The sequence below is a fragment of the Coregonus lavaretus genome, assembly GCF_964263955.1.
Source record: "Coregonus lavaretus genome assembly, contig: HAP1_SCAFFOLD_288, whole genome shotgun sequence".
Lineage (NCBI taxonomy): Eukaryota > Metazoa > Chordata > Actinopteri > Salmoniformes > Salmonidae > Coregonus > Coregonus lavaretus.
The window spans coordinates 160,423-170,790 of record NW_028165217.1 but is presented as its reverse complement, the minus strand read 5'-3'; positions in this window follow the sequence as shown (position 1 = coordinate 170,790).

Here is a 10,368-nt window from a genome sequence, read left to right as displayed (position 1 = left end):
CTTCCCACTTGTATTTGTATAGCCCAACAGACTAGTGTCTGATAACGACCAGAATGTACCACAAAGAAAGCGGGGTTTAAATTTCTAAACGATGCGATGGGTTCAATGAATTGCGAACTAAACTGAAGGCATGTTTGACAAAATGCACCTTTTGACCTGTCAGTGTTTTGGAAAGCAGCCAATCAGATGGTGTCGTGCGTCAGCCGTGGCACGCGACAGCAGCCAATAAAAGGGTTTCAAACTGACAACTTCTAAATTGGTCAAAATGAACTATTTGGGATACAATTTTACTCAACAATATTAAAAAAACTTCAAAAGACAGTTGATCTATTCTAGGGTCTAAATTGATAGGATTTAGATTATAATTAGCCTATTGTATTAAAATATCACACCTCTTAAAATTCATAACTGCTTCGACTTCCTTGCTGTTCAATACTACCACCAATAAGTTAGTAACATTTCTCCTGGCTCATCGAATCATTAGTAGAGAAGGAATGTGTCAAACTATTCATCTTTATTAATCACATTGAAAAACGAATATATAAATCAATGGAAACGACAAAGGGACAATATTATAAGACATACAATGGAAACTACATAAACAGACATCCTACTGAAATGACCAGTCCAGGCGAGGACCAGGGGGGGCAAACTGGAGCCTCTCTGCCCCCACATCCAAGCACTCTGACTGGGCATCACTCTCACTGGACCTGGGGAGGTGGAGGGATGGGTGGATGGAGGTAGGGAAAGGTGGGTGGAGGAGAGGTTGGCGGGATGAGGGTGGAAAAATTGGGGTTTGGACAGAGGGATGGGGGATGGAGGGGAATCCGGGATTAGAGGAATGGGGAGATGGAGGAATTTAGTTACAGTCAAATATATACACACACAACAATTTACAACAATAGTCCATCTGTAATCATATAAGATCAGTGATTACCTCAATCACTAATAATGATTTTCCCTTTGGGGATTAATTGAAGAAAGAGGGCAAAGAATGAAGGAAGGAAAGATGGATTTAAACAGTAACTAGGTCTACGTCTCAGATGACACCCCATTCCCTATATAGTACACTAATTTACAAGCCCTGGTGCACCAAATCGGGAAACAGGGTGACATTAGGAACAGAGTCAGGACATGTCTGGGCCTGACCTGCAGCTGTAGGGCAGTTGGAGGGCAGAGTAGAGCTCTGGGGTGCTGGGGGTGTGAACTTTGACCCTGCCGTGGCCCTGCCGAGACCCCGATGACCCTAACCAGGGCATGAACCCAGACTCGGCAGAGGAGGGCGTGGCCGGGCGGCAGCCGGACAGGATCATGTGATCAGAACCTGAGAGATCTGCGAGTACACACACACACACACACTTGAATCCCCTGAAGTGACTAAAAGACGACGCTATAGTAAAACCTGTTAGTAAAGCAAAAAGTATAGCTAAAACCAAACTAGTAAAGCTTTTGCAGCTATCTAGCGGTATGTAATGTTCATTGTTGATTATAAAACGGTAGTTGGAGCCCTGAATGCTGATTGGCTGAAAGCCGTGGTATATCAGGCCGTATACCATGGGTATGACAAAAAAGTGCAATTTACTGTATTCATTCCATTGGTAACCAGTTTATAATAGCAATAAGGCACTTCAGGAGTTTGTGGTATATGGCCAATATACACACTACATGACAAAAGTATGTGGACATCCCTTCAAATTAGTGGATTCGGCTTTTTCAGCCACATCCGTTGCTGACAGGTGTGTAAAATCGAGCACACAGCATTACAATCTTCATAGACAAACATTGGCTGTAGAATGGCCTTACTGGACTTTACCAACGGAAATAGGCAGTAGAATGGACTTTCAACTTGGCACTGCCTTAGGATGCCACCTTTCCAACAAGTCAGTTTGTGAAATTTCTGCCTTGCTAGAGCTGCCCCGGACAACTGTATGTTCTGTTATTGTGAAGGGGGAACGTCTAGGAGCAACAACGGCTCAGCTGCGAAGTGGTAGGCCACACAAGCTCACAGAACAGGACCGCTGAGTGCTGAGAGTAAAAATCGCCTGTCCTCGGTTGCAACTCTCACTACCTAGTTCCAAACTGCCTCTGGAAGCAACATCAGCACAGTAACTGTTAGTCGGGAGCTTCATGAAATGGGTTTCCATGGCCGAGCAGCCGCACACAAGCCTAAGATCACCATGCGCAATGCCAAGCATCGTCTGGAGTGGTGTAAAGCTTGCCGCAATTGGACTCTGGAGCAGTGGAAATGCGTTCTCTGGAGTGATGAATCACGCTTCACCATCTGGCAGTCCGACAGACAAATCTGGGTTTGGAGGATGTCAGGAGAACGCTACCTGCCCCAATGCATAGTGCCAACTTTAAAGTTTGGTGGAGGAGGAATAATGGTCTGGGGATGTTTTTCATGGTTCGGGCTAGGCGCCTACAGCATACAATGACATTCTAGACCAGCCAAACTCAATTGGCGGACTGCGGTCTGGGTCCGGACCCAGAGAAAGGTCAATCCGGACGGGACAACATCACATTGTTATATAAAAGTAAATACATTATTTTCTAGACAGCTTTAAAAAATAAAAAAGGGTGCAGTGGCCTCAAAATCAGCAACCTCTCGCTCTCTCTCGAAGCAACGCCCACCTCTACTAGTTCCCTGTCTAATCCAATCGCGTGGTTATATGCAAATACAAGAGGCAGCGTTTTACCCAATCACAATCAAAATATCCTCAGCGGAACCTTGGGACAAGCAGGCAGAAAGAAACAGAAATATCTGACCGCGGTTCAACTGTGAATATCACAGATAGGAGCTTAGTTACCAGTATCTTTGTTAATATGGCTTGTTCAAAAAAATTAAAACTTTACTCTGAAAACCGTATATTCAAAGACGTTTGGACGGAACAGTATTTATTCATTCTCCCCGCAACTAGCATAAAACCAATGTGATGATATGCAGTGAGTCCGTAGCTCTCGTGAAAAGTGCCAGTGTTAAGCGCCATTATGACACCAGACATAGTAAATTCGATCAGACGTATCCTCTGAACACGGAGGTGAGAACAAACAAGATTAAACAACTCAAATCCCAATATGAGAGGTCCACCAAAGTTCTTTTCAATTCCCTGACAGCCCAACAACGTGCAACGGCGTGTTCACTGAGGATAGCTTGGGTTTTGGGAAAACACAAAAAAAACATTTTCAGACTCTGAGATGGTAAAATAATGCATGTGTGAAGTTGCTGACACCTTGCTTGAAGGTAAACAAAAAGATGAGGTCAGGGAAGAAAATGTGGCTTTGAAGGAGCAGGTTGGTGATGGTGACCCTGTCCCTTTCTGGGGAAAGATGGTGCCTGCAGCGGACGTCCCTGTTCTCTAGAATCTGGCACTAGACATCCTGACTATGTTTGGCTCCACATACAGCTGTGAAACAGCCTTCTCCACAATTAACTTTATTAAAAACAAATACCACATCAGGCTCACCAATGAACACCTGCACCAGTGTCTCAGAGTTGCTCTCACACCAATTGTGCCAAAGTTCACAGCATTGGCAGGAGACAGAAAGTGTAATTTCTCTCATTAATGCAGGGCAAGGACCAGAGTGACTTATATATGAATATTGCATGGCCCACAGTGACGTTCTGTGCATTCAGATTATTATTTTTGATCAACTCTCCTTTGTTCTTCAGAAAACATGCACTTTATTTTAATAAAACACTTTCTATTTTTTTATTCAAGGCCCATGTACAAATGGTTCACAGTGCACTTTTTGCACAGACAGTTATGCAACCACTTTTGTTCTTCAGAAATGTTGATGCAATGTTGCACATGTTTACATTCGAAAGAAGTTGTATATTAAATGAGACTAAGAATTTTAATTAATTACATTTGATATATCAACTAAGTTGTAGACGACAATGTTTGTTGCTACGCTGTACCACAGTGCCGATAAAGGACAATATCCATCCGGATCTTTGCCACCTAGGAAATTTGTGTCACTGGACCTTCTCAAATAGTAGTTGAATACCCCTGCTCTAGACGATTCTGTACTTCCAACTTTGTGGCAACAGTTTGGGGAAGGCCCTTTCCTGTTTCAGCATGACAATTCCCCCGTGCACAAAGCCAGGTCCATACAGAAATGGTTTGTCGAGATCAGTGTGGAAGAACTTGACTGGCCTGCACAGAGCCCTGACCTCAACCCCATCAAACACCTTTGGGATGAATTGGAACGCCGACTGCGAGCCAGGCCTAATCGCCCAACATCAGTGCCCGACCTCACTAACGCTCTTGTGGCTGAATGGAAGGAAGCCCCTGCAGCAATGTTCCAACATCTAGTGGAAAGCCTTCCCAGAAGAGTGGAGGCTGTTATAGCTGCAAAGGGGGGACCAACTCCATATTAATGCCCATGATTTTGGAATGAGATGTTGGATGAGCAGGTGTCCACATAGTTTTGGTCATGTCGTCGTGTATGTATATAACATGATATATGCTGACTCACTGAGGACGGTGCTCTCTCTGCTGTTGTGACGCTGCAACGTCTTCCACAACGGACAGTCAAACAGATACTGCTGCTTCACCACACAGGCCCTCTGCTGCTCAAACTCACACCTCTGCACATGCAGACACACACTGTAAATACATAATAAAATAACCACAGTCTAACAACACTTCACTAACCACCCATTCCTTTAATCTTTCAATCCAAGGAGCCTGTTTTCACTCCCTCCCCCCCCCTCCTTTGTGGCTCTCCTTTCCGGTCCCTCACCTCGTGGCCCAATCGGATGGCGGCGTCGGTGAAGGCCCGTCTCTCCCTCTGGAAGCTCCGCTTCTGGAGTTCTAGCTCCGCCCAGCGGTCCTGAAGCCGCTCCCACTCTTCCAGGAAGTAGCAGTCTGTCAGAGCGGCCGGGACCGGAGTGATCACACTGTCCTGGGGAGAGGAGGGGAGGAGGATGACATGGAGAAAAGGGGAGGGAAAGTAGGTAGATATGGAGGAGAGGAGAAAGCGAGAGAAGGGGGAGAGAGAGAAGGGGGAGAGAGATGAGCAAGTAACCGTCCGAAATGTCAAAGCTTGCCTTAGCTGCCAAAGTTAATGCATAGACTAGCTCAGCGGGTTAACATTCTTGTGGTGCACGGGTTTGAACCCAGCTGGTCACATACTTGTGTTTCTATGGGCCCCAGTGTGTGTCGGTTTCTTTGGTAATGAGCCGTAACATTGTAGTGTGTTGGTTTCTTTAGTAACGAGCCATAACATTGTAATGTGGGTAGGTTTCTTTAGCAACGAGCTGTAACATTGTAGTGTGTGTCGGTTTCTTTAGCAACGAGCTGTAGCATTGTAGTGTGTGTCGGTTTCTTTAGCAACGAGCTGTAACATTGTAATGTGGGTAGGTTTCTTTAGCAATGAGCTGTAGCATTGTAGTGTGTCGGTTTCTTTAGCAACGAGCTGTAGCATTGTAGTGTGTGTCGGTTTCTTTAGCAACGAGCTGTAACATTGTAATGTGGGTAGGTTTCTTTAGCAATGAGCTGTAGCATTGTAGTGTGTCAGTTTCTTTAGCAATGAGCTGTAGCATTGTAGTGTGTCGGTTTCTTTAGCAACGAGCTGTAACATTGTAATGTGGGTAGGTTTCTTTAGCAACGAGCTGTAACATTGTAATGTGTGTAGTCCACCTGTAGTAGATGCTGCTGCAGTTTGACCAGCTGTTGACTCTGATCCAACTCTGTCTCTAGCTGAGCCAAGAGCTTATCCTGGTCAGTCCCCACAGCCACGTGACCTAAACACACACACACTGTCAAACCCCTGGAGGAACATTGTTTTATTCATAAACTAATTCATGTTCATCTCCTACTAGTCGCTGTGTGCGTCCGAAATGGCCCTATGGTCAGAAGTAGTGCACTACATAGGGAATATGGTGCCATTTCGTGCCTCATCCCCCCTCACCCTGACTCAGGAGGTTCCCTAGTCTCCTCTGCACACCCTTCCATCCATGGACCACACCCCCTGTCACATGGTCGCCCAGGGACTCCTCTGATTGGACCAGCATATTGTCGTCGTTAGGGTCCTCTTCCTGGTCACCCACAGTGTCCAATAAGGTCTGGGGGAAAAGTTACAAAGTAGTAGCTTTAAGCCAATCAGCTCAATCCTCTCTCGCAACCATACCCAGTGTTGGGTCCAGTTGCCAAACGTTGCTGAATATTGCAGATAGAAATGCCATAAATAGACTTTACATTATTCCATATTTCTACATGTCGGAAAGGCATGTTAGTTCTACATAACATATTTCTATCTGAACGTTCCAAAACATTGTGTCCTGCTGACCATGCCCAAGTTCCAGTTCCCATCCATAGCGCCGTTACTCCAGCCCCAAGACCCTACTCATTGAATGGTTACAGATCTGAAGGGACTTAATACAAGGGTTGATAAGTTGTTGCTTTTGCTGTACTGCTTTCACCCATTTATTCCTCTCAGATCTGTGCACTAGGAAGGGCTGTAGGGGCTAGGGCAGTGTTTCCCAATCCTGGCCCTGGGGACCGGAAGTGGAACCAATTGTGTTAGTGCTAAGGCCCCCCTTTTGGTGGAGACCACTCCCCAGGACCAGGAAACACACCGGGAGGGAAGTTTCCCCTAGGTACAGACCCCTCCCCCAATCACAACCTTTACCATTAGTGGGGAAAATGCAAAACAGCGTCTAGGGCCACCTTCACCTCTGAGCTATAGGAGCCGTCTAACCTGCTCCATGTCTGCTCTGAGCTATAGGAGCTGTCTAACCCGTTCCATGTCTGCTCTGAGCTATAGGAGCCGTCTAACCTGCTCCATGTCTGCTCTGAGCTATAGGAGCCGTCTAACCTGCTCCATGTCTGCTCTGAGCTATAGGAGCTGTCTAACCCGTTCCATGTCTGCTCTGAGCTATAGGAGCCGTCTAACCCGTTCCATGTCTGCTCTGAGCTATAGGAGCTGTCTAACCCGTTCCATGTCTGCTCTGAGCTATAGGAGCTGTCTAACCCGTTCCATGTCTGCTCTGAGCTATAGGAGCTGTCTAACCCGTTCCATGTCTGCTCTGAGCTATAGGAGCCGTCTAACCCGTTCCATGTCTGCTCTGAGCTATAGGAGCTGTCTAACCCGTTCCATGTCTGCTCTGAGCTATAGGAGCTGTCTAACCCGTTCCATGTCTGCTCTGAGCTATAGGAGCTGTCTAACCCGTTCCATGTCTGCTCTGAGCTATAGGAGCTGTCTAACCCGTTCCATGTCTGCTCTGAGCTATAGGAGCTGTCTAACCCGTTCCATGTCTGCTCTGAGCGCGTGCAGTAGAGTGGTGAGTTTGTGTCGGAGCTTCATGGCCTCCCTTAACTCCGCCTCTCTCCGCTCCAGCATCACACGTAGCGCCGTCTCCTCCTTCCTGGGGTACATTAAAATCAGGTACATTAGTGCTAGGCTGGAACAAAAGCCTGCGTCTCAATCTCCTGGATCAGAATAGGTGACCTCTGGGGTCCGATTTGGGGACAACCGGAGTCTACAGCCCCAGTGGTCAACTATGGGTCCTGGTCAAAAGTAGTGCACTATAAAGGGAACAGGGCGCCATTTGGGACGCAGCCTCCTACCTTCCGTTGGTCCTGGCTGGTCGGTCGCTCTTCACCTGGCCTCTGGGCACTGGGTTCAACAGTTCCATGGCTACAGAGAGAGAGAAAGGAGGAGGGAGAGAGACACAGAGAGAGAGAGGAGGAGGGAGAGAGACACAGAGAGAGAGAGGAGGAGGGAGAGAGACACAGAGAGAGAGAGGAGGAGGGAGAGAGAGAGAGAGAAAGGAGGAGGGAGAGAGACACAGAGAGAGAGAGGAGGAGGGAGAGAGACACAGAGAGAGAGAGGAGGAGGGAGAGAGAGAGAGAGAAAGGAGGAGGGAGAGAGACAGAGAGAGAGAGGAGGAGGGAGAGAGAAAGGAGGAGGGAGAGAGACACAGAGAGAGAGAGCGAGAGAGAGAAAGGAGGAGGGAGAGAGACACAGAGAGAGAGAGCGAGAGAGAGAAAGGAGGAGGAGAGAGACAGAGAGAGAGAGCGAGAGAGAGAAAGGAGGAGGAGAGAGACACAGAGAGAGCGAGAGAGAGAGAGAAAGGAGGAAGAGAGACACAGAGAGAGCGAGAGAGAGAGAAAGGAGGAGGAGAGAGACACAGAGAGAGAGAGAGCGAGAGAGAAAGGAGGAGGGAGAGAGACACAGAGAGAGAGAGCGAGAGAGCGAGAGAGAAAGGAGGAGGGAGAGAGACACAGAGAGAGAGAAAACACCAAATTGAGACTCTGCATGCAGAATTCTGCAGAAATATCCTCTGTGTACAACGCAAAACACTAAATAATACATGCAGAGCAGATTTTGGCCGATACCCGCTAATGATCAAAATCAAGAAAAGAGCCGTTAAATTCTACAACCACCTAAAAGGAAGCGATTCCCAAACCTTCCATAACAAAGTCATCACCTACAGAGAAATTAACCTGGAGAAGAGCCCCCTAAGCAAGCTGGTCCTGGGGCTCTGTTCACAAACACAAACAGACCCCACAGAGCCCCAGGACAGCAATACAATTAGACCTAACCAAATCATGACAAAACAAAAAGAGAATTACTTGACACATTAGAAATAATTTACAAAAAAACAGAGCAAACTAGAATGCTATTTGGCCCTGAACAGAGAGTACACAGTGGCAGAATACCTGACCACTGTGACTGACCCAAAATTAAGGAAATCTTTGACTATGTACAGACTCAGTGAGCATAGCCTTGCTATTGAGAAAGGCCACCGTAGGCAGACCTGGCTCTCAAGAGAAGACAGGCTATGTGCACACTGCCCACAAAATGAGATGAAAACTGAGCTGCACTTCCTAACCTCCTGCCAAATGTATGACCTTATTAGAGACACAGACTTCCCTCAGATTACACAGACCCACAAATAATTTGAAAACAAATCCAATTTTGATAAACTCCCCTATCTATTGGGTGAAATACCACAGTGTGCAATCACAGCAGCAATAGTTGTGACCTGTTGCCACAAGAAAAGGGCAACCAGTGATGAACAAACACAATTTTAAATACAACCTATATTTATGTTTATTTATTTTCCTTTTTGTACTTTAACTATTTCCATAATATGACATTTGAATAATGTTTACTGTTAATGTTTTGTTTATTTCACTTTTGTTTATTATCCATTTCACTTGCTTTGGCAATGTTAACATATGTTTCCCATGCCAATAAAGCCCTTAAATTGAAATTACATTGAGAGAAAGAGAGAGAGACCGAGAGAAAGGAGGAGGAGAGAGGAAGAGAGAGAGTTTGAAAAAGAGAGAGAGAGTGAGACAGTGTGTGTGTGTAACACAAACAGAATGGGTAAGAGAGTGACTTAGGTAGGTAGAAGGCGAGTGATAGAATGGTGTGTGTGTGTAAGACTGGGAGAAAGTTAGAAAGATGGAGTGATATAGAATGTGAGAGAGAGGGTTAGACAGACATCCTTACAGGCGCCTCTCTCTCTGTGTCTCTCTGTGAGTTGGCTTAGTCTCTCCTTCAGTCTGGCGCTGTGCTGCTCTTTACGCCTCAACTCTGACCCCTGCTGGCTACACCGAGACTGCAGGCTGGAACCCTTCAGAACGTGTGGGTGCGTGCGGGGTTGAAAGAGATGAGGGGGAAAAGGTTATTCATCAACATCGTCAATATTTTCCATCAAACTCATGATACATTACACACACCTTCTCCCTCTCTCGCCTCAGTGCATCCTGTAGTCTGGCAACGTGCTGGTATCGCTCAGACAGTTGCTCCTGAGAAGAAAAGACAGAAGTTGTTAACACACACAAACCCACTATTCTAGCGCTCTCATTCTCACCTGACTGACTCTCAAACCCACACAAATGTTTCTTTGTTAAGCACACACACACTAGCTTACCCCGATCTCATTGTGCTCGTCCCTGCCGGTCCACCAGGAGGCATGGAGAGACAGGTCACTGAGAGGTGGGCTAGGCTCCCCATGGAGGAGGTATGTGTCCTGGAGGTCTGGGGAGAGAGAGAGGGAGGGAGAGAGAGAGAGGGAGGGGGAGAGAGAGAGAGAGGGAGAGGGAGAGGGGGGTTGGATGGTGGTATGAGTGGAGTGAGGTAGATAGGGAGGTAGAGGTAAGACAGGAAGGAAAGAGGTATATACAGTGCTGGACTTGGACTGAAATAGGTTCCGGTACTCATTTTGGGTGCCAGTACTGATTATATTTAGGTGCAGGAGCTCCACAATACTTCTGAGCTAATATTCTGTAAAAGGAACAGGAGCTCAAGCAGTAGAACATGTGAGGTGCCGGTACTCCGCTCCGGTGAGCTCCTGCCCAAGTCAAACACTGGGGTATATAGATGCAGAAGTGAGAGATTGGGAAGGAT